Source organism: Tursiops truncatus, chromosome 15, assembly GCF_011762595.2.
Source record: "Tursiops truncatus isolate mTurTru1 chromosome 15, mTurTru1.mat.Y, whole genome shotgun sequence".
Taxonomy (NCBI): Eukaryota; Metazoa; Chordata; class Mammalia; order Artiodactyla; family Delphinidae; genus Tursiops; species Tursiops truncatus.
The window spans coordinates 1,102,944-1,126,198 of NC_047048.1; the positions used below are offsets into that span (position 1 = coordinate 1,102,944).

Below are 23,255 nucleotides of genomic sequence, written 5' to 3' on the forward strand. Positions count from 1 at the left end.
TGAACATTGTCTCACATATTTGTTAACCAACTGTGTTTCTTCCTTTGTGTCTGTTTCTCTACCCATTTTTTATACATTGTTAGTGTTTCCCTAATCAATTTGAATTCTTTACATAATGAAGTTATCATTTCTCTGTCACATGTGCTATGAATAGTTTTCCCTGTATGTTGTGCATGTTTTAAAATGTTATTTTTTATGTTCTTTTCCCTTATTTTTATTTATTTTTTAAAATTATTTTATTTATTTATTTTTGGCTGCGTTGGGTCTTTGTTGCTGCGTGTGTGCTTTCTCTAGTTGCGGGGAGCGGGGGCTACTCTTCGTTGAGGTGCGCGGGCTTCTCATTGCGGTGGCTTCTCTTGTTGCGCAACACGGGCTCTAGGTGCGCGGGCTTCAGTAGTTGTGGCACATGGGCTTAGTTGCTCCGCGGCATGTGGGATCTTCCCGGACCTGGGCTCGAACCCGTGTCCCCTGCATTGGCAGACGGATTCTTAACCGCTGCACCACTAGGGAAGTCCTCCCTGATTTTTATATGGTCAGATCTGTCTCTCTTTTCTTGTACAACTTATTCTGTTTCTCCAGAGCTTGGAAAGCCTTCTCCCTCCTCAGGACTGCTAAGTATTGAATTCTGTTTTCATCTAGCTTTTTTTCTATAGTGTAATATTTCATATTTAACTGTTTACTCCATCCGGAATTTGTGGGGCTGTGGGATGTGAAGCGAGGAGTTAATTCTGCGCGCAGTTTAAGGGGGAAGCGGCCTCATTTGCACTTCCAAGCCTGGATTCCGTTCGTCTGGGCGGAGTGGGAAGAGATTAAAGGGAGGAGGGGAGGTGGCACTGTCTACAGCCGGCCTGGGAGCTGTAATTAACCCGTCCCTCGCTGCCTCTGCCTGACTAAGTCAAAAGCAAAGAGTTGTCAGGCCAGCTGAGGAGTATCCTGGGTGATCCTGGGCCAGTCTCTTCATGCATCTGGGACTCAGTTTCCTTGTCTGCAGAATGGTGGCACAAGTGACACCTGTCCTGTTGGTGCCGTCACTGGGAGCATGTCCTGCAGAAAGCAAGGGGTCAGGCAGACCCGGCACAGGTCCTGGCTCCTCTGTGGGATGTCACTTCTCTGAGCCTCAGTTTCTCTATCTGGAAACCAGGGATGATACGACTGCAGTTCCCACCTCGTGGGGCCAGGGAACACTGACTGCATGGCTGTCTCTCTGCTGTCATGATTGCTCTTCAGGGGAAGGGGCAGTGGCTCTGGGGTTGATTCTTGTGGTCTTTGGGAAGGGCCCTGGCCCAGCTGTGGGGGCAGAGAGGCGGGAGGGAAGAGCAGTGGGACGGCCTGTGGGACCACCTTCCTCCCAAGCCCTGATGGGTGGGGGGACGTGCCCCTTCCCCTCCTCAGCTCCCCAGACTGAGCTGCAGGGGCCAGGCATGCAGAGAGCATTGCCTTGCTTCCTGACCCAGACAGAAGGACCAGCATTGGCCCCGGGGACTCTGCCGGACACACACGCGTGTGCACGCGCGCACGCACACACACGCGCACACGTACGCGGTGCTGGCTGGGAGGGTTCAGCTCTCCCGGGCTGTCTGAGCTGTTCCCACACCTGTCCCCTCTCGTGCCCCTTGTCCTCCCTGCAGGCCTGCCAGGGGCTGGGCTTCCTACAGCCTCCCGAGGTGCTGCCAGGGCCCCCAGCCTCCCGTTCTCGCTCCCGGGCTTTTTGTCCCTTGGAAAGAGGCACAGGAGAGGCGGGGCAGGAACGGAGGGGCAGCAGGGCCCACTCTGCGCTGCGTAAACCCGAACCCGAACCCTAGCCCACCCGCTCCCTCCATGTGTGGCCCCCAGCCTGGAACGACCCCCACCCCCCAGAAGGGCCCCGTCTGGAGCCTTGAGGTAGGGGCAGGAGGGGTCTGCCATTCTCTGTCCAGCCACCCTGGGCAGAGGAGGGAGGCGGGGTGCAGAGGGATGGAGCCCTGCCGAGGTCCCCCAGGGGCAGGAGGGAGCTGAGAACCCGGCTCGGGGCACCCCGGGAAGGCACCACCCCCTGCAGCGGCTGGGGAGGGGCCTGGGCAGGCCGACTCAGCTCCCTTTCCCTCCGGCCCCGTTCCCCTTGGCCCACGATGCCCCCTGAGTTGGGGGCTCCCCCACCGTGCCCCCTCCGTAGGGTCAGCGCCAGGATGGCAGCCCTCCCCAGCCCCCGGTGCACACCAGGAGCCCGGCAGGCGCCGTGGAGTGCAGGGGCCTGGGGGCGGCATCCCCACTGCTGAGACCCACGGGGCTCCGGGGCAGGAGCGGGTGGTCGTTGGTGCTGGGGCTGAAGGAAGAGGGGGAGGGCCTGAGGGGCCACGTGTGGCGGGGCGTGAGGAGCCGCCCGGGGGCTGGACGAGGAGCCCGGCCGGCCTGAGATTGGCAGGTCGGGGGGCTGGCTGCGCCCCTGCAGGGCCCCAAAGCGGCCAGCGGCACCCCGCGTCCCAGGTGAGGGGCCTGGCTCCTGACAGGTGGGACGGGCCCGGGGACAGGGCGGGCGCCTCCCGCCCCCCGGAGCCCCCTCGCCCCGGCCTCGTCGGGGGGATGTGGCGTGGAGAAGGGGGGGCACGGGTGCAGCTGCGGGGAGGCCGGGCTGCTGGCATCAGCAGGAGCCCCTCCCCCCTCGCTAAACAATCATTGCGCAAAATATGCAAATGGTATAATTACTGTTATTTGTTTTGCTGATAGAAGTGTTTGAAATGCAAATGCCAAGTTGGGGCCTTTCCTTTGTCCCACCCCCTCACCCAGACTGACGTCCGCCGGGGATGAGTCGCTCCTCCTGGAAGCGGGGGACTTGGGCCCCTCCACCCCCCGCCCCCCCACCAGCTGCTGCCTCTGCCGCCCGAGGGGCACCCGGACGCGGCAGGGGTCCTGGGCCGCCACCCCATCGTGCGCACCGTGCACCTTAGAAGGGGGGCCTCGGTCGCCCCATCCCCCGCCGTGTGACCTGGGGCCTGTCCCTTGGCCTCCAGGAGCCCCAGGTTTCCTGTCTCTGTGATGGGGCCACAGCCTCGGGGCCCGTGCTCTCTGCCCCCTTGACAACCCCATGGAGGGTTTGGGCCTCGCTTTCCCACCTGCAGAAGCCCTGCACAGGTGTCTTCTCAATAGAAGGGAGACTCGGAGTCCCTGGGCGGTCTTTGGGGGCCGTGGTGAACCCCCAGCATCACTGTGTGTACACTTTGCTAGCGGGGGTCGTCACCTTCGACCCCTCCAACCCAGGTGGTCTCTGGGGCTTTCGGAGCCCTCAGGCCTGTGGGTTCAGACCAACCTGGGCAGTGGCCGGTGAGAGGTGGTCACCATCATCCCTGTTCTTCGGAGGGGGAGCCGAGGCTTGTCGAGGACCCACAAGTCAGCGTGTCTCCATCACGTGCCCGGTTCCCACCTGGCCCCCCTCCCCCACCCCGTGCCTCCCGCTCGAGCCGCTCCACCCGAACCGCAGACCTCCTCGTCTGATCTGCCGCACGGGGCAGCTCCCGGGCGAGGCTTGGATCTGTGACCGGCTTCACCTGAGCTCCTCCCACCACAGGTGCCGCGATTCCAGTATCTATGGGCTGTTCAGGCCCATAGAGTTCCAGCAGCAGCGCAGGCGCCGTCGGAAATCAGTGCAATCAGCCTGACCCTGGAAGGGGCGCAGCCCTGGAGAGGCCTCCCGCTGGGCCCCAGGTCCGTGGGAGCTAGTGGGCCTGCACAAGGGGTTACACCTGGGTGATGCTCTAGGCCGTTTGCGGAAAGACAAGGTATTATCAGAGGCAGGTGGGTGGGAGCGGGCCCTGGGCTCCTGTGGCCTCTCTGGTCGGTCTGCGCGGCGGCTGCAGGGCGAGATGCCGGGGCTGGGTTAGAGCCAAGTGCGGTGAGCGTGTGTGCGCACACACGAGTGGTTTTGGGGTCTGCAAGCGATGCTGACGGAGAGTGAAAGCTCAGGTAGTGTGAGACCGCAGGACCCACGCGCAGACCAGGGACCGCGGATCTCCCCGTACGGTGGCCTGGCTTCTGCTCACACGCGTGGGAGCATGGGGGCCACTGGTCCGCCTCGGACAGCTTTGCTAGGATGTCTGAGGGTAGCCGGAAACCCGGGCCCTGGCCCTGCCCGGTGCCGGCCGAGACGGCAGGGTGCCTGGGGTTCCCGAGCTGTTTCCTCGTCTGTAATGCGGGACTCTTTTCGAAGCTGGGCTGGGAATACAGTGGGCACTCAGTAAGCGTGCGTTCCTGCTTCTCCTCCGGGGCTTCGTGGGGCGAGGCAGCCCCTCTGCTGGCTCTGGGCAGCTGGGAGGCCGAGCTGGGGTTGTCAGGGTCACCGGGACCCAGGAGAGGAGAGCAGAGGGCACTCTGGGCGGGCAGCCAGGGTGGGCAAAGGCCTTGGGGGTGGGAAGGGATGTGGCCCTCTGGGTCCCTGGGCTGCGGTCTCAGCCTGGAATCCTGCGGGGGGGCCAGGCTTCAGGGAGCTTCTGAGCCCGGCGTCCTCTCTATTTTTATTCCAATTACCTTTTCCAAGGCAGGTTCAGCCTCATTAGCATATTCAAATACATTCATTATTATTTCAATTAGCTGTTAAGTAATTAACTCTAATTGATGAGCATTCCCCCCACTTCCCCACATATTTTTTTGGTTATTTACATCCGCTTCTAACCAACAATTTTAGGTAATTATGCGCCACTCTCGTCTATTTGCACTCACAGGACAGGCTCCCTCTCCCTTTCAGCTCCCACCCCCAGCCCAGGAGCCTGGGGGGCTTCCGAGTGGGGGGATGGGAGGCGCAGGCAGACTGCGTGGGGATCCGGCTCCTGCCCAGGCCCTTGAGGGTCACTGCCGGGCCTCCAGGGGCTGAAGGTGTGCCGGAGCGCCCCCATCCTACTCCCGGGATCCCCCTCGTCCCAAAGATGCCGCTTCCTCTGGGCACCCCCTCGCCCCAAACCAGGTGGTGCTGCCCTCGAGTTGGCTGGAAACAAAGGCAGAGAGCGGTGGCATGGTGGCCGCGGGCTTTGTCCAAACGCGGCTCCTTACTGCATCTCCCCTGTGTGCCCCCGCAAGAGGACGGCCCCCGCAAGAGGACGGCCCCTCGCCCTCAGTTTCCCTACCTGCAAAGTGGGGATCGAGTGATTGAAGAGTGAGGGTGAAATGAGGCGCGTGGAAGGTCCTCGGCACTGAGGACGCTCAGCGCAGGTTGGGGCTGAGCCAGGATAGATGATCGGTCACACCTGGTGGGCAGGCGAGGGGGCTCGGGCTGTAAACTGAATTGCTGAGGTCACAAGCTCATTATGTCAGCCAGAGCCGGGCCGGGGGTCGAAGGCTTCTGTTCCTGGGGCTCCCTGCCCGACACCGGGGCCACCGCAGGGTGGAATGGGCTGGAATCGCAGCAGTGACCACGGGCCCAGCCGGTCTGGACCGCGAAGTTCTGTTGATCTCTTGCCTCTGTGTCAGCTCCTCGCTTGCCCTCCGTTTTGTTACCCACACAGTGAGCACACACAGGGCAGAGACTCCCCCTGTGCTCGGGTAGATGGGATCTTCCGAAAGGCCCGTTCCCTTCTCAACTCCTCTCCCCTCTGTCTCCACACAGTGGAAGCTGCCTTGGTGACACCGTGTCCTGCACTTTGTCTGGACCCGTGCTCTCCCTCTGTGTCCTGAAACGAGGATGTGATGCCTACGACCCCCTTGGGGAGGAACACACCAGCCTGGTCTTCTCAGACAGGCCAGGTCATCGGCGGGCCCTGACCCGGAGGTAAGGGATGCCCTTGCTCATTGGCTGTCCCGGCAAAGGGGGGCAGGGCCAGTTCATAAGGACCTGGGAGGCAGGTGTGCTGGGTCATGGGTGCGGCCTGGAAGGGGTGGGGGGAAATTTGGCCGTTCCTGCAGAAAACAGTCGGCCTTTAGGGTCTGGCTCCCGTTCAGAGGTGCTGCCCAGCCCACAGAGGAAATGGGCAAAGGCTGCAGGGGCTCCCTAAGACTCAGCAAGAGGGACGGGGGGTTTCAGGGGACCCGAGAATGGTCTGAGTAGGCAGTGGCCGTGCTCAGGCCTGTCCAGCATCCTCCCCTGATGAGTCAGGGGATGGTCTGTGGGGTAAAAGCGATTTCGTCTTCCACCACTTTATGGGAGAAGATGCGGCGTCACGTGTTGGAGCGTAAGGCCGTACCTGCTGCGCGGTATATGTTAATATTGACTCCGTGTATATTTGAAGACAGACTTATATGGAAAAAATTATCTGAGATGCTGCATTGAATACCTAAGTGAATGATGGGGCTTGAAGCTGCCATCCCAGTGGCCAGGTGTTCGTGACCAGCTGTGCTGTGTCTGCTGGAGTCTCACCTCCAGCTGGAAAGTCTCTGGACAAGCTGTTCTCCTTCAGTGCGTTCAGAAATCACAGATATGCCCTCTTCTGTCGACCGTATCTTGGGTTTCTCCAGGCCACAAGTACTTCGTGTGGTCCTGGGACTCTGACTCAGCAGTTTTCAAACTTGGCTCCTAGGCAGGTGCTGTGAATGGGAGTTTCCTCGTCTGATAGAGCTGGGTTGTAATGTTTCACTGAACCAGCAGGAGGTGCTGTTGGTAAGTGACACGGTACCTTGAAAAGTGGATTTTAGGTTTTGGGTGTTTGCAGTAGACTGTTGCCTGCTGTGTTCGGCTGTTACAGAATCCTGTAAACTGGGTTCATTTAAAGTGATGGTGGTCTTATGCTCTGCCCACTCTAACGGACTGTGACAGGAGGCGTCTGGGGATTTGTGAAGCTTTGTCCTCCGGCATGTGGCTCCTCAGCGTGGCTTTCGAGTGAGGCTTTGGGGAGGTGGTTCTGAAGAGGAATCGAGGACGGAGAGGAGCCCACCGGCAGGAGAAGAGGCCGCAGGGGTCCCAGGCAGAGGGAGCGGCCGAGCAAAGCCCTGGGGGCGGGCAGGCTTGGCGTGGGTGGGGGTCAGAGCGCAGGCGCGGGTGGAGCGCTGGGCTGGGGCCGGGTCACAGGGTTAAGCCGCCTGGTCACTGCTCCTTCCGTCATTCTCCAGACGGCCATCGAGTGCCCGCCATTTGCCAGACCCTGGGCATGGTGGGTGGAGACCCCTGTCCCTCCAGGGACCTCCAGGTTTAGCAGGAGGGAAGTGTGTGAGGATGCAGTTCATGCTGCCCCGTGGCCCCCCGTCTCTTTAGCTGATATCATCCAGGAAGTCGGGGTTGGGGGTGGGCTGGGCTCTGGCTCCATGGGACAGAGACCAGCACCTGCCCCTCAGTGGGCCTTAGTTTCCCATATGAAATATGGTGGGGTCCCCAAGAACCTTCTCCATGGATTTGTTGAGAAGTTGAGAAGATAGGACAGTCTGGGGTGGGGGCAGCTCTGACCACACAGTAGCCTAAGACCCCCATGGGCGTCCAGACTGAACCACACAGCAGTGGAGCGTGACGCAGGGGTGGACGGGACACCCCGGAGGCCCAGGGCTGTGGTAGAGAGTGTACACTTAGGGCCCGGCTGGGTGGATTCGGGGGTGCTGACCTCAGGCCATTGGCATGGCCGTGAAGGTGCAGGACAGCCCGGGTTTAGCTGAGGCCCTGGCATCAGCTCAGTCCTTTCCTACCCTGTGCCTTTGCTCATGGTGGTACTTTTGCCTGGAATATCCTCTCTCCAAGGTCCGTCTGTCTTTGGAGTGAATTTGGTGTCGGACAGACCCTACTCTGCTGAATTTTGGATGTACAGTGCTGGAGAGGTCACTCGCTACCTCTGGCCTCCCACGTTTTAGAAAATTATTGAACTATAGCTGATTTACAAGGGTGTGTTCATTTCTGCTGTAGAGCGGAGTGACTCAGTTATACATATATATTCTTCTTCATATACTTTTCCGTGCTGGTTTATCACAGGATATTGAATATAGTTCTCTGTGCTCTACAGTAGGACCTTGTTGTTTATCCATCCTCTATGTAATAGTTTGCATCTGCTCATCCCAAACTCCCAATCCATCCCTCCCCCACCCCGCCACCTCGAGTTTGTCCTCTGTGTCTGTGAGTCTGTTTCTGTTTCGTAGATAAGTTCACGTCGTACTTTATTTATTTCATTTTATTTACTTATTAATTTTTGGCTGCACTGCGTGGCATGTGGGACCTTAGTTCCCCGACCAGGGATCGAACCCGCGCCCCCTCCATTGGAAGCGTGGAGTCTTAACCCTTGGACCGCCAGGGAAGTCCCTGTGTCGTATTTTAGATTCCATACGTGAGTGAGATCATAAGGTATTTGTCATTCTCTTTCTGGCTGACTTCGCTTATGACCTCACGTTTTTTAAATCGGTAAAGTAGATATAATGATCTCTCCCTTAAGGAGAGGGTTCAGTGGGATGTGTGAATCGCCTGGTGTACAGTAGGCGCTCAGGAAACAGTAAGGGGTATCACCCCTTGCCCCCCCAGCATGAAATGGGAGTGTCTCTGGCCCATCACGTTAGATAAATGTTAGTTCTTCCCTTCCTTCCGAGGTGCCCGCTCTCCCCAGCCCACGTCAAGTTCGGGCTCACCCGAGCTAGTCCGGGACCCCCACGGCCGGGGGGCATCCCCCTCCTGCCTTGGCCCTGGAGCCCTTGTACTGGCCCCAGGCTGCGTGTTCCGCGGGGAGCCTCCTGAGCCTGGCGGGTGGCAGACGCTGAATGAATGTTTGTGGGATGAATGGATGGGACGTTTCCCAGCCCTGCCCCACCTGAGCAGGCAGGTGGCAAAGCAGATGGTGGCGCTCCTGCGGGGTCTGGCGGGGAGCCCACGCCTTGCACTAGGTCTTCTCCAGGCGCCTGGGGGTTGGGCTGTTGTTCCTGAGATCCCTTCCAGATAGAACATTTTGTCATTCAGCGACTTGAACTTTCTTGGTCTATTCTTGCCTCCTTCCTCCTCCGTTTCCTGGTCCTAAGACCTCGTCCTTAGAAGTGTCTTATATTGAAGCAATGACTAAAGAGTCCAGAAGGAACCTTCTGAGTGTTCTGGTGGCCCCAGGTGACCTGTCAGGGCCAGCTCTGTGCCGGCACTTGCTCAGCACCAGGGACAGAGCCCAGCGAGTGGCCCTGGGCTGTGGGTGGTGGGTGAGAGGGAGATCTGGGAGCTGGCACCCCAGCCCCCCCGCTGTAAGACCCCTCCCCTCCCTAGGCCTCGGTTTTCTTCTTTGAGAAACGGGGGTGATGCTTTCCCCAGCACAGCTGGCATGACCTAAGGGTGACTGGCCACCCAGCACCGTCGGGACCCACCCCCTCCCCTCTTGCACATCCCTGCCCCTCCCCCAGCCCTCCAGCTGTCATGGTTCCCCACCCCCTTCTCTCCAAGGAGCGGAGTTATTTATCTGCCGGATGGTGACAGGCAGCAGTGGCTAGAGTTAGAGCTGCTGTCCAGAGATCAGCTGGCGGCCGCAGAGCAAACAGCCCGAGCTAATTAGCAAAAGGTCACGCCTGCTCCTGGAGGCCCCGCTTTTGAAGTCGGGGCCTCACACAGACAGGCTGGAGGGAGCTGAGACTTTGAGTTAGTGGCTTGGTTACCAGGACAGCTTCAAACCCCTGCTCACATCTCATCACCTGATTGCCCAGCGCACGACTCTGAGCTCCACCTTGTAGAGATTCCCGACGCCCGGGGTCCAGCCGTCCACTCCCTGCCCCAGGCCGGACAAACAACGGAGATCAGCCCCCAGCCTTCAGCCTACCCGGAGCTCAGGAGCAGACAGTCCCCAGCAGCCGAAGTGCAGGGCTGGGGAGTAGCCACCCATGTTACCCTCTCCTCCATGCTCCCGCCCCCCGCCCCCCCCCCCACACACACTCCCTCTGACTGTGTTGTTACTGTTTTTCTCTAAGTAAATTTACTTTTTAAAAACTTAAATACATTTATTTAAAAGGGAACTTTCATGGCACTACTACAAATAGAAAACAAGCCTCCTTTTCCATAAATAGAATTCATAATCATAAAAATAAATTCAGTGGAAACAAAGCAATGTTATTAAATTCTAGTTGGATGCCGCGGCCCAGAGAAAGCTCAGAGCCCAAGGCCTGCTATCGCTTTATTAAAAAGGGAAAACAGCAAGTGTGCACAGGCGTTCAAGACTTTACTAGCCCTGATCTGAGACTTTCTTTTGATGTAATCAGCAGCACTGAAAAGAATTAAATTAAGAGTAACTGTCTAATGAAATTATTCAGCATTATTTTATGCTGTGTCAGCTAGGGATTGAATTTGGCCGAACAAGACAGAAGAAACCTGACACTTGCGTGGTTGAACCCCATGTAGCAATTCATTTTTCTCGTGTAGAGAGTGCAGCAGTGGGGGTGGTACACAGTCTAAGGAAGTTATCAGCAATTCAGTTTCCTTGTAGCTGCCCCCTTGGCCAGTCTTAGCATTTGTCCTCATGGCCCCCAGATGGCTGCTGTGCCTCCAGCCATCGTATCTGCATCTCGGGTGGGAAAAGCAGAGGAGGTGAAGGGAAGGGAGTATACTGGCCGAGTCTGTTCCTGGTTATCAGGATAACAACCTGAGCCTGTTCTCTTGCCCACTGTGGTCCACTACCGCCTCATGGTTGGTTCTCACTAAATGGTCCCTCTATCTGTTGCATGCTTACCTGGTGCCTCCTGTTTTCCAGGCAGTAGACCCCTGCCCTGTGTTCACGAGGCCACGTGCTGGCCTTTGTGAGATGAGTTGTGGCCCCGCCTCGGGGCATTCTTCCCCCCTCCACCCCACACCTGGCTCCTGCTGTCCACAGTGGGCTCAGCTCGAGGGTGGCTCTGCCTCCGTCGCATTTCTCGTCCCCGCGGACCCACACTGCCCTAGCCACCTGCGGGGGTGTCCAGTCAGCCTGTACAGAGCTGCCCTGGATGGGGGAGCGTCTCTCCCCTCTCCCGCAGCCCTCCTGGGCCCTGGGTCCCTGTGCTCCCCCTTGGGCCTCCGGCAAAGCCCCTCCTTGGCCTGTGTGTCCCTCCAGCCAGCTGGTGGGCCAGGCTTGCGGGGCCACGTTTCTGCTCCTAGACCTTAATTTGCCTTTTCGTTTCCTCATAGAACGTACATCCTCTGGTTCCTGGAGTGAATTAGCGGGAGGAGGGTCGAGCCTCGGGGCGCCTCCTGTTCTGGGCTGTCTCTGGCTGCGCAGGCCCTGGAGACCCCTTCTCCTTCGGGCCAGGGCTCCTGGGTTGGGCCTGCGGCCCCGTGCACCCATCTCTGCTACGGGTTTTTCCTTCAGCCTGAGCTTCTCGCCCCCTCCCTCGTAGACCTGACTTCTGACCCATCTCCTTGGCGCCACTGCCAGGGACCCAGTCTAGGTCCCAGATTTCAATATGGGTGCCAGTGCTGGCCAGCTGTGCAGTCAGGGGTAAGTCACTTCACCTCTCTGTTCTTCATCCGTACGATGGGGGTGTGGCAGCTGCTGGTGGGGCCCTTTGATGAAGTGAATGAGAGGCACCGAGGAGTAGCCCACCTCTGCCTCCTCCCCTGCCTTCCCCCCTTCCCACCTCCTGCTTCGTGGATGTCCACAGCCTGCACACGTGTGCATATGCCCCTCTGTGCATACGTGTCCCCATGATCCCGGGGGGGCCCCAGGCTCCGCCCTGCCCTCCCCCTCCTCTGCATGCTCAGCCCCAGTGACTCACAGCCAGGGCTGCAGCCAGAGTGGGTCGGGGCGTGCGGGGAGCGGGAGGGACCAGCGCGGGGAGGCCGCTGCCCAGGCCGGGGTGATGACAGCTGTGGGGGTGATGGGAGGGGGAATGGGGTGAAGAGCGGGGTTTGGAGCAGGCCAGAGGGGGCGGCAGGCACGGGGCATGGGAGCCGGAAGGGGAACCAGCAGACAGTTGTTTCTTCGTCGTGGTGATTTGATATGGACGTGACCCAGAGCTCTAGAGAAGCTTCTCTGCCAGGATGTTCAGGAGGGAGGGAAGGGTGGAGGGAGCGAGGATGCATTTACTGAGCGCCGCTGTGTGCAGGCCCTCTCCATGCCAGAGCTCACTCCCCACAGTGGCCCTGAGTGACAGGCGTCCCTGCTGTGACCGCCCCCGGGAAATGGAGGTGCAGAAGGGTTGAGGGTCCTGCCCCCCGCCGCGCCCAGGGCTCCCACCCTCGCTGCTCTCTGCGTGGACAGCAAGGGTGCCTGGAGCCCGCAGGGGCTCCCTGCCTGTCCTGGCCCCGGACCCATGAATGCCTCTGGCCTGGTCGCTTGCGGTTCGGCCCTGAGATGCCGAGCGCGTATGGCCGGCTGCAGTTCCAGGCTGACCTGCCAACACTGAGGCTCCTGGGGAGGGTGGGCAGAGGTGGGCGCTGTGCTTGGTCTGTGCAGCTGGAGGGCCAGGCCTGGCTGGGGAAGGGGCTCCCGTGGGCCTTGAGCCCTCCAGACAGGATGTGTGAGTGCGCAGAGCTCAGAGAAGCAGACCGGACAGAGCCGGCTTCCTGGAGGGAAGGATGGGCAGGACTTGGGGTGGGTGGCGGAGAGGAGGCCTTTCCAGGTGTGAGAAAGGGTGTTTGCATAGCACTTGGCACGCACACAGCGTAGGAAGTGGCCCGGGCCTGGGCTGTGGTGGGCGGGTGGAGAGAGGTAAGATGGAGAGTGGGGGGGACAAGCTTGCAGGGTGTGCGGCAGGGCTGCCAACTCTGCCTCTCCTTTGTTCCCGGCCCCCGGAGCATCTCCAGACCCCATTGAGCTCTCTCCCTCGTAATCTGTCCCCCGACTGAGAAGGCCCTCATCTCTATTAGTGAGCCGTTAAAGTTCTCCAAAAATACGATACTTCAAATGAGATAGAACTTTATTTCTTGTTCACAAAGCAGCCCAGAAGCCTGTGGCCCAGGGCTGGTAGGGCAGCTCTGTCACTATAACCTGTGGCTTCTGTGTCTGGGACCAAAGTGGCTGCTGCATTTCCCACCATCACATCTGCATCCTAACTGGGCAAGGTGCATGCATGCCCATTCCTTTCAAGGGAGTGATTCAGCAGTGGTGCCCTTCAACCTCCACTCACATCCCGTTGGCTGGAACTGGGTCATAGGCCCTGCCTATCTGCAAGGGATGCTGGGAACCACAGTCTATATGTGGGTCCAGTAGTAAAGGAAGAGGAGGATAGAAACTGGTGACCAACAAGAGAGCTTGGTCACGCATTCTTCTTGGACGTCCTGTGGCCTCAGGACCTGCAGGGAGAAGAAGCAGGTGCAGGGCATCCTTGGCCGGCCTGGCTGGTGAATGGGGGCTGGGGCTGGCGTGTGACTTGTCCACTCCCAGAACCTCACTGGTCTGGGCAGGAAGCTTGCCGTTACTGACAGTTATGGAGCAAGAGGAGATCATTAGTACGTTTTGAGTGGAAAGGCCCTCTAGCAAGAGGGTGGCTCTGTAAGTTAGCGTCCAAACCGGAAGCACTTTTGAGAGTAAAAAGAGGCAGTGTTAACAATTACACTGGCAGGGCAAACTGTGGCCACCCTACCTAGAGACAGATCATCTTGTCTGTTTCCTCTCTGTGGACAGTGCGGCCCCCAGACCCTGTGTTAGTGACACTTGGTCTCAGCCATGTCCTCATTCCTCCTTCTTAGCACGTCTGTCAGCCTCTCTGAGCCTGGGCTTCTGCGGTGCTGAGGGGGGGATGTCCCAGCGGCAGGAGCTTGGGTTCCCCATTTAGGCCTCTACGGAGCATCTAGGGCCAGCCCAGAGCTGTCCATGGTCCTGAGCACCTGCACAGAGTCAGGGCGCTGAATGCTGCCCCGCCCCTGCCGCTTCTCCACACCCCAGGGCCACCCTCCCCACCAACAGGGCCAGGTCTGGGTCAGGCAGCCCCGACCCCCCCAGACCCCTCCCCCTCCTTCATCCTTGAGAGTCTGGTCTGCACACACCCATCCGTGAACATACCCATCGCTCAGAGATGGTTCCCTCCCCCACACCCCGTCAGCCCCTCTGTCCGTCCTCAGCTCACGGCGTGGGCGCCTGCTCTCCCTGCACGTGCCAGCCTTGTCCCCCACCTGCCCCTGCCCCTCTTTAGTGTGTTCTGAGCCCTTGCAGCCTGGGCTGGTTCCAGCACAGGTGATACTCGCCTGATACACGTGGAGGAGACCTCTGGGACGTGCCCTGATCCCAGCTCATCTGTGAAATCGGGACCCCGACAATTACAGCACCCTGTGACTTCAGAGGTTCCCATGTGCCCGGGACTCAGTGCCCCGGATCACACCTTCTGTCCTGAAACATCCTCCTCTGCTCTTGGCATCTGGGCCCTCCTGCCTCTGGACGCACTTCCCTCTCAGGTGTCCCTAAGTGCGGGTCCTCCTGAAGTCCCTGCCCACGCTTTCTTCTCCTGCTGTGCCCTTTCCCTGCCCGGCCTCAGCCACACCGTGCGGGCAGCGCCTGGACCATCTCCCCCCTCTGCCCGGTCTTCTCTGCCCAGCCCAGGCCTTGGCCATCTCCCCTCATCCTCCGTCACAGGCACCCCAAGCTCGGCATGGCTCTGACTGTACCAACTCATCATCGCTCACTGCCCCTGGTCTCCCACCACCCAGTAGATCTCCGGGTGACATTGGTCTGACCTCCTAAGTACCCCGTTTCTCTCTCTCTCTCTCGAATCTTTTATTGGAGCGTAACAGACAGAAAAGTGAGGAGTCACAAGTACGTTTAGCTCAATAAACTTTTATGAACCGGACACACTCGTGTCCCTGGGACCCAGATCAAGGGCGTCACCAGCCCCCCGAGGCCCTCCTCGTGTCCCCTTCCGTTCACCACCCCAAGGGTGGCCACTAGCCTTCCTGTAACCACACTGCCTGTTTCGGAGCTCTGTGTAAATGGTTCGCTCGACCTTGTGTTTGTGACGTGTATCCCATTGTTGCGTCCTTAGGGCTCGCCCATCCTGTCGCTGTGTCATGACTGTCCTGTGGTGCGGATGTGTCACGGTGTGCTGTCTGGGCTCCTGTTGATGGGCAGCGGGTAGTGTCCAGCTGGGGCTGTTACAAATAGTGCTGCTGTGAGCACCTGAGTCTCCCTGCGCACGCGTGTGTAGGTTTCCGCCGGGTACTGTCTGTGTCTCGTGGCTGCCTCCCCTCATCTCTCCGTTTCCCTCCACGAGCCAGCCCAGAACCCTGTCCTCCCTCCTTCAGTGACTGTTGCAGCTTCCTCTCTATTCCCTGCACACCCACTGTTTCCTGCAGTAGTTCATTCTCCGTCAACAGCCAGGGTAATCATTCCTCCTCTCTACTGAACCTTCAGTGGCTCCCCAGTGCCCCCGGGCTGAGATCAGAGCTCCCAGCAGGTCTGCCCCAGCGGGTTCCTTTCACCCCACCAACCCCACCTTCCGAGTTCCGGCTCTTCTGGCCTCTGTGCTTCCTCATAGGCCCCGCCCGTCTTTTCACCTATGTCCTTTGCATAGCCAAGCTCTCTCTCAGGTCTCTGGGAACACGGGCCGAGACCTGGACCCCTGGACGGATCCCCCTGCGCCAGCTCCCCGCAGTGCTGTCTCACGATTACATCTCACTTGTGCCAGCTGGAGCTCTGTCTCCTCCACCAGACCGGCAATTCCAAGGCATTGGCCTTGCTGGCCTCTGCACCCCTGTTGGCCCAGCATCTGACACGTGGGGGGGACTTGCTCGCCATTTGTCTGTGCAAGGTGGGCGGGCAGTGTGGGAGCCACGGTCCCCGTTTTGCAGGGGAGAATCAGGGGCTCAGAGCCCCCCGGGCCTCTGGAACAGGAGCCGTGTTGGACGGCTGTTCACACTGAGTCCGTGGGGAGCTGCTTCCTGGGGCCCCCGGCAGATCTGTGCCGTCATCATGAAAACCAGAGACACAGCAGGGCCCGGAGGACTCGTTTCAAATGGGGGTGACGGGGGTGGTGACGAGCACTGAGACCAGGAAGGAGCAGGCCCCTGGGGGGCGGGTGGCGCCTGCAGGCCCGGCCTCCTCTCTTTCAGCCCCGAGACAGCATCCCGGCACGTCTCCCCCCGTGAGCTCCGTGTGGCCTGGAGCTGTCCCAGGAGACGCCCCTCCTCTCCAGCCCCACTCCCACCCCGTTTCCCTCATCACGGGGAAGCCCAGGTTCTCGCTGGGACGCAGCCTGGGACCACCACCCACCCCCTCTGCTGGGAAGACGAGGGTGGGACCAGCCAGGGGTCCCAAGCCTCCAGCCGGGGCCCGGGGAGTCCTCGCCCACCTTTGATTCCCCTCAAGGCCCGTCCAGCCTCCAGAAAGGGGCAGCGGGCCCACCCCCCAACCAGCGTCGGCCCCCAGCCCGCTGCAGCAGAGAGCGCCCCGAGGCCGTGTGCTGGGGAAGGACCGGGCAGCCACCTTCACCGACCCAGCCGGACCTGGTGGGGCAGGTGAGGCCCAGACAGCCCCCTGCCTGGCGTCATGAGCCAGGAATGTGGCCAGTGCAGCCCGAGGTCCTGGAAGGCCCTTCCTGCTTCGGGCTTCATGGGCCCTGAGACCACCTCTCCCTTCCTGGACTGGATCCCCTCCTCCTCTGAGCGCCCCCATCTTTGTACTTGGGCCCCCCTTTCCACAGACCTGGCTGTTACGATTACTTTTTATTTTATATCGTAAGACACCCTTACGTTATTGTTGGAAGTACTGATGACGCTGAGACTTAGCTCAGACCTCTCGTACTGAGACGGTCCAGTGGGCAGCCCACGCCGTCCGCCTGGTCCAGGTCCCAGCCTGGCCACCCACTGACGTGCTCCTCGCCCTTGTGGTGCCTCAGTTTCCTCGTCTGTCAAATAAGACCCATCATCGTGTTGCTTTGTGTTGAATAGCATTTAAATACGTGCCTCAGCGCTTGTAAAATCAAACATTTGATGACAGTTATCTGGCGTGATTATAACTAATTCTCTCAGCCCTCTGGGGCTCTCTGACGAGGAAGCAGTGACACAGACATTTAGCGGCGTGCCCAAGGCCCTCATCTGGCGAGTGGCAACTCGTCTGCAGAGCCAGCTCTCAGCCCCTCCGCTCTGGCACCCTGTTTGTGGGGGAAGAGCAGGCAGAAGGGAACCAGCTACAGTGTTAATCGCTTGCACGACCTCCTCCTGGACTCCCAGCCCCGGGGCTGCTGCGCGGCCCTGATGTCCTGGCGCGGGGTTGGGGTGGAGGTACAGAGGAGCCCCCTGGAGAAGGGCTCAGGACAGCCAGGCCCTCGTCCTGGGTCTGCTGTGACCTTGTTGTGTGACCCGGGGAACATTCCTTGCCCTCTCTGGGCTTGTGAGTACAGGCCCTTAGAGGGCAGAGGCCAGAGCTGGAAGGTTCTCTTGATGTGATTCCTCAAGCTCGCTGGGACGGCACAGCAAGGGCGGGCACCTTGCTGGACGGTTCACCCTGTTTGCCCTGCCTCCCTGGCGGGGCTCCTGGCACGTAGGAACCATTAAATGCTTTGTCGACCGGGTGGGAGGGGCAGGCACGTCAGAGCTGTCGGCTCGTGAGACAGGGATTCGGCCTCTCCCGGGAGCCGTCGCAGAGAGCGTATGCACCTGCCCAGCCTGCCAAGTTCAACCGTCACACGGTTCCTCAGCACCTGGTGGAGGCCGGGCCTGGCCGGAGGGACCTCTGCAGGGGGTCACCAGCGTGGCTCTGTCCACCAGGGGTCGTGAAGCCTGTGATACAGAGAGGCCCCGGAAAGAAGGCAGGAAGGCTCAGGCTCCAGCCCGCCCTCTGTCCTCGCCGAACCCCCTCCCGTGGTCCTGACACCCCTCTCCTCTCTGGCCTCAGTGTTTCCATCTGTGCAGTGGGAGCCTTGCATCACACGTCCTGGAAGGCCCTTGGCCAGCAACTCTAGGGATCAAGTTCGGGGCTGGTACATGTCATCCTCTGCTCAACGGCTGTGAAACTGACAGCCTTCTGCCCCAGCCCTGGAACTGGCTGAGCTGGTCAACAGCCCGAGTGGCCTGGGCTTGGTCCTCGGGGCCTGGAAACAAAGCACAGACCAGACAGTGCCCCAGCTAGGCCAGTGGGGCCTTGAGACAGAAACCAGAGTCGGGTCCTGGGGGGGCTGTGTTTTTAAAGCTCACAAGTGTCCTGGTGGTTTTCCTGGTTTAGGAACCACTGCTCTAGCCCACCCCGCTCCAGCGTGAGTGCCTGCTCTGATGCCTACCTCTCTTTGCACACCTCTGGCGACGGGGAGCTCAGTCTCACACAGCAGCCCATTCCTTTTCAAAACATTTTAAAATCTCTTATAAAATATTAAGACGTCTCAAATATTGAAGAAATCTCTAATAAATATTTCACTAATTATAAAATATTTAATGCAGCCCGAGGTATGAAGAAGATACCATGAAAGCTCTCCCTAACCCCAGTCACTGCCTGGGTCGTAGGGAAGCCCTGGAGGGGACAGAGGGCCGCGTTCAAGTGCCCCCCCACCCCCTGCCCCGCCCGAAGCCTCTGTGTGCCCCTCTCAGACCCTATCCCCCCTTTTCCTTATAAATTTTTAATGGTGGTAAGTTACCATCTAAGCGTGCAGGTCACGAGCGTTAAGCACATTGGCGTGCAGCCATCCGCACCGGCACCCCCAGGGCTCGTCCTGTTCCCCTCCCCGCTAGAGTAAGTCCTTCACTAAGTTGTGTGATGCTGATTCTGCCTTCTTTGCTTGCACTCTGCACGAGGCCCGCGTCCTGCCCCGAGGCCCGGGTGGTGGGCGGAGTCCCGCGTCCCGCCCCGAGGCCCGGGTGGTGGGCGGCTGCGCGCCCGCGGCCCGGAGGCTCCCGTCCCCGCCGTGTAGCGCTCACCGGGCGCGTGCCGCGTGCTTAGTCAGGTCTCTGAGGACCCCTCGGTTCGGTCGCGCACGGCCTCGGACCCCTCGCAGCTCCTCTGGGGTGCAGGCAGCACAGGGATTTGGGCTCACGGGCTACGTGCATCTTTGCCTTCACGGTGCCGCCCCGGTTGCTTTTCAGCGAGGCCGGCTGGCCCAGGCTCGCATCAGCTGGCCCTGGGAGTCCTGCAAGGGGGGACAGTGGTCACACGCGGTGTCCACACACAGGCTCCGCCCCTCTGCCCTACGCACGCCCTGTGGGGACGGAGCCAAACACCCCCGTTGCCTCCTGCCTCTCCTCGGACCCCCGGCTTTTGCGTGTGCGCTTCACCAAGGGTTCCAAGGGTCACTCGCCTTGGAACACTGATCTGTTGGCCCCATGACGCGTGGTCACACACACAGGCTCTGGGGCCAGACTGCCCGGGTTTGAACCCGGCCCCACCTGAGTAGCCGTGGAAACTCGGGCAAGTTAATAGACATCTCCGTGCCTCTTCTGTAAAATGGACAATAACAGTACTGACTTCACCAGATTGGTTTAAATACATAGTGTGAACGAGACGTAAAGCTGTCAGAAGAGCGGCGCAGAGTAGGTGCTTTGCGAGTGTGAGGTCTGGAGCCCGACCCTCTGGAGCAGTGCCGGATCATCGCCTCCTCTGTTCCGTCTGATATGCCTCTGTTAAGTCGGCCCGCGTTACCTTCTCAGGCCGCCGCATTTACCTGTGAGCCTCCTCTTGCCTCTGTCTTTTCGCTGTGAGTGGTGTGGGGCCGTGCTTCTCTGTGACCTCCTTCCTGGCATGTTTTCGCCCCGCGTACTGCACTGAGGTGGATTTGACCCGTTACTGCAGCTGGAGGGAATGCTTGGGTCCTGGTCCCGGCCTCCGGCGTCTGTCCCCTTCCTGCAGGCTCTCAGACTTCGTCCAAACTGCTGCTCACCTTGAGAACAGAGCCGCGGACCACCCAGACACCACTGGGGGCGTCCCTGGTGCTTTGAGTGACGTGGTCTGTGTCACTCTCGGTGAGTGCCCACCGCTCTGCCCCCACGAATGTCAGACTCTCCTCCGGGAGCCCTCTGGGATTAGGGCCTGGGGCAGCTGCCCCTGGCACCCCAATACCCGGCGGGCAGCAGAGGCCAGGCACCACGTTCAGGGGAGATGGAGCCAGGGAATGGGGTGGCGACACCACGTGCCAGAGGGAGGCCGCCTTGCCTGAAATCCCGCCCACAGCCGCCCCCCGGGTCCCGGCACTGGCCGGGGGAACAGGCGGTGACCAGCGCGTGTGGCCTGCAAACCAGGAGCAGAGTCACAGACGCCCGGCAGACGGCGGCGGGGTGCGGCAGGACTCAGCTCGGCGAGGAAGGGGTGTCAGGAGGGAGGCCGTCCTCACACCCCGCTTGGGCTTGGGCCGATTCCTGCCTCGTCAGTTACGCGGAGCACTGACCGTCCTCCAGCTGCTGTGCCGCTGCCCCCCTGCCCGCTGTGGGGCGGGGCTTACGCTCCTGTGCAACACGGTGTGCCTGTGTGTGTGCAGCACGGCGGGGGGGGGGGGCAGGTGGTAGACCCATACCCGAGGGGTCAGAGCCTGGGGACACGGACACACAGACGCACGCACGCACGCCAACCCACCCACCCACCCACCCACCCAGCGGGTCTCAGGCAGGCCCCCACCTGCCAGGGGCTGACCCCTCCCCGCCCTGTGCCCCCCACCCCAGCAGCAGCCACCCCGCCTGCGGCCCTGGGATGGGGACCCGGGGATGCCTCTGTCTCACGGGGGGTGGGGTGTCGCCCCGCCCCTCCCCCCTCGCTCCCCGCCCCTCCCCCCTCGCTCCCCGTGCCCTTCGGGCGGCAGCACATGCCCCGCTCGGCCTCTTGCTGCAGGACTACCCCACCCCACACGGCGGCCTCCGGGACCTGGGGTGGGGAGCTGCTGCAGAGGGGGCCCGCCGTCCAGGGGGATCTGCCAGTCAGATGTGTCCCCAGGAGGGTCCCCCAGCCCCCTCTTCTCCCGTTTCCTCCTGAGTACAGACCAGCAGGAGATGGGGGCTGAGGTCGTGTGTCCCACACCTAGAGGGGAGGCTGTCTGTCAGTGCAGGCTGGCTGGGGCGGGGGGGATGTGAGCCCGTCACGCGGAGCAGCAAGGGGTCCTCAGGGTCGGCTGGGATATGCCCCCACCTCAGCGGAGTCTCTGCTCTGCGGCGCATGTTCTGTGCAGTCTTACGACGCCTCTGCTCCTCTGGGGTGACTCACGCTTGTTGAGCCAGGAACCGTAGTCAGTGCTTTCCATGAGTCATTTTACAGATGAGGAGACTAAAGCCCAGAGTGGGTGAGCCACTTGCCCTGGGGCACACAGCACCAGGTGATATGACTGAAGTCCAGGGTCGGGTTAGGGCTGTGCGATCCGATCGTGTGTTCTTCACACACATTCTGTGACCCATGGGGACAGCGACCTTGTCCTGTCCCTGGAAGTAGACACTCAGTAAACACTGAGTGAATGAATGACTGTGGGAAGAGGGTCGTTGCCACAGGGTTCAGGGCTGAGATGGGGGGGGTGCGAGTCTCCAGGGCTGCCAGCCGAGGTCTCCCCACCACCTGCGCGGCTGAAGTGCGCAGCCTTGGTCTTCCTGCGGTAGCCGGAGACAACGGAGACAGGGCCTTTTATTCTCGTGGGGGGATCTCCTTAGGCTCAGGGCCAAGTAACTGAGGCTGAATCTTCCCTTTGCCTCCTTGGGACCTTCCAGCAGTGACCCAGTGACCTTCCAGCAGACACCTCCCGCGCCACCCAGGCTGGCTGCCCAGCCCCTGAGGGGGGCTTCTGCTCACTGCCCCCAGCCCCTTCCCGGGCTCCGCCTGGCTGGAGGCTCTGGCCACATCCGCTACTCATTACTGTCACCCCCTTGGACTTGAGAGGGCCGTGGGTGGGCCTCTGTCCTGTTTGCAGGGGACGGAGATGGGGGGCTGAGAGCCCTGGGTGTGGGCTCACCTTCCCCACTCTTGACCGTCAGGAGGAAGCAGCAGCCCTTTGCACGATCCTTCTCTGGGCCAGAGCTGGAGGGCAGGGCCAGACCCAGATCCCAGGCGCCCTGGCCTCCACTTTCCGCCTCCCCAGCCCCGTGTCGTGGGGAGAGGCTCACCTCGGAGCCCCAAGCAGGAGTCCCACCCCCACCCCCAGAGCGTCTCGGTGACTAGCATGAGAGCAGCCTCCTCCAGACCAGTCCCCTTCCTGGCGTTTTGGCTGTAATTAATGTTTGGTGTGTTATGAGGTGGATTTTTTATGGACTGAGAGGCGGGGATTTACAGAGCTGGCCGGGCGAGCAGAGGGGCAGCTGCAGGCAGCCCCCCGTCTGGGTCCAGCCCCACGTCCCGCGGGGAAAGATGCCGCAGGCAGCCCCCCGTCTGGGTCCAGCCCCACGTCCCGCGGGGAAAGATGCCGCCCCAACTCTCAGGCTCGCAGGCCTGGCCGCACCTTCTGACCTTGCTCAGACCCTCCCTGGTCCCTCTGCCCCTGGACCACAGCCCTCCTCGAGCTCGGGTGCCGGGAGGACCTGACACATGCGTTCTTTGTGCAAACCAGTGAGCACGTGGGGTGCGGTGACTGTTCCCACTTTCCAGAAGAGAGAGAAGCGCTGGGTGATGTGCTGGCTCAGAAGCCGAGACCGAGGGTCTGATGGCATCACGGGGTCCCGCCTCCTGTGAAGGGAGGGGGTGGGGGACACACAGGCCCCCTCCCCCCAGCCCAGCCCAGCGTGTTCACAAACACCATTGCGCTCCACTCTCCTGATGGCCCCGGGAGTGGCTGTCAATGGCTCCATTTGTCAGGAAAGTAAAACTGAGTCTCAGAGAAGGTAAGAAAGTTCCACAAAACGGCCCAGCTGGTGAGTAGCAGGCCAGGTCCCATGCGGCTCAGGGTCTGGCGCTCTCAGGCCGCCGCCCTGTGACTCAGACACTGACCGGCCTTCCCTGACCCCCAAAACCAGACCCCCTTTCTGAACTCCCCGCCTCACTGCCGGCAGCACAGACGGGTCCTGCCGTGGGTTCTTGAAGATGAAAAGCTGGGCCCTCTGACAGAGGGGGACGGCAGGGCTTGGGGGACGGGGCCCAGCCCTCCTTGTTCACCGGCGCTCAGCCCTGCGCCAGTTACTGCTGTTGCGTAACGGGCGACCCCAACCTCGGGGGCACAAGGGAGCCCGAGTTTGGCCCATGGCTTTGGGAGCAGGAGTTCGGGAAGGGCCCAGCTGCGTGGTTCCCGTCAGCGCCGCGGCCTCACGCGCCCTGAGGGGGGCTTCCGTGGCTCGCCTCCCACACCCCCACCTCCGCCCCCGAGCAGCTTCTCCAGCACGTCGTGTTGGAAGCCGCTGGTTTTAGGTGGCGGCTCTTCCAAGGGACGGGAAACGGCTGCAGGCTGGTTGAGGGCTGTGCCCTGGACGGACTCAGCTTCACGTCTGCCAGCGCTGTTGGCCAGAGCGGTGTCGCGGCCCCCAGCTTCCAGGGGTGCAGAGAGAGACCCCCCTCGTGGTGGAAGGGGGAGTCAGGTCCCGTCACAGGCGAGATGGGAGGGGAAGTTCTGGGAAAGCCATCTGCCGTAGCAGCCGTGGCCTC

General features: G+C 60.7%; 1 protein-coding gene across 1 annotated transcript in view; it reads left to right on the plus strand.

The window, feature by feature from the left end:
• The first annotated feature begins 3,548 nt into the window (after positions 1–3,548).
• The window catches only part of ELFN1 (extracellular leucine rich repeat and fibronectin type III domain containing 1), a 34,303-nt gene continuing 14,596 nt past the window's right edge, over positions 3,549–23,255 (plus strand). Inside the window, 2 exon segments of the mRNA XM_019947340.3 lie at positions 3,549–3,678; positions 5,570–5,731. The gene's annotated coding sequence lies outside the window, so the exon portion shown is untranslated.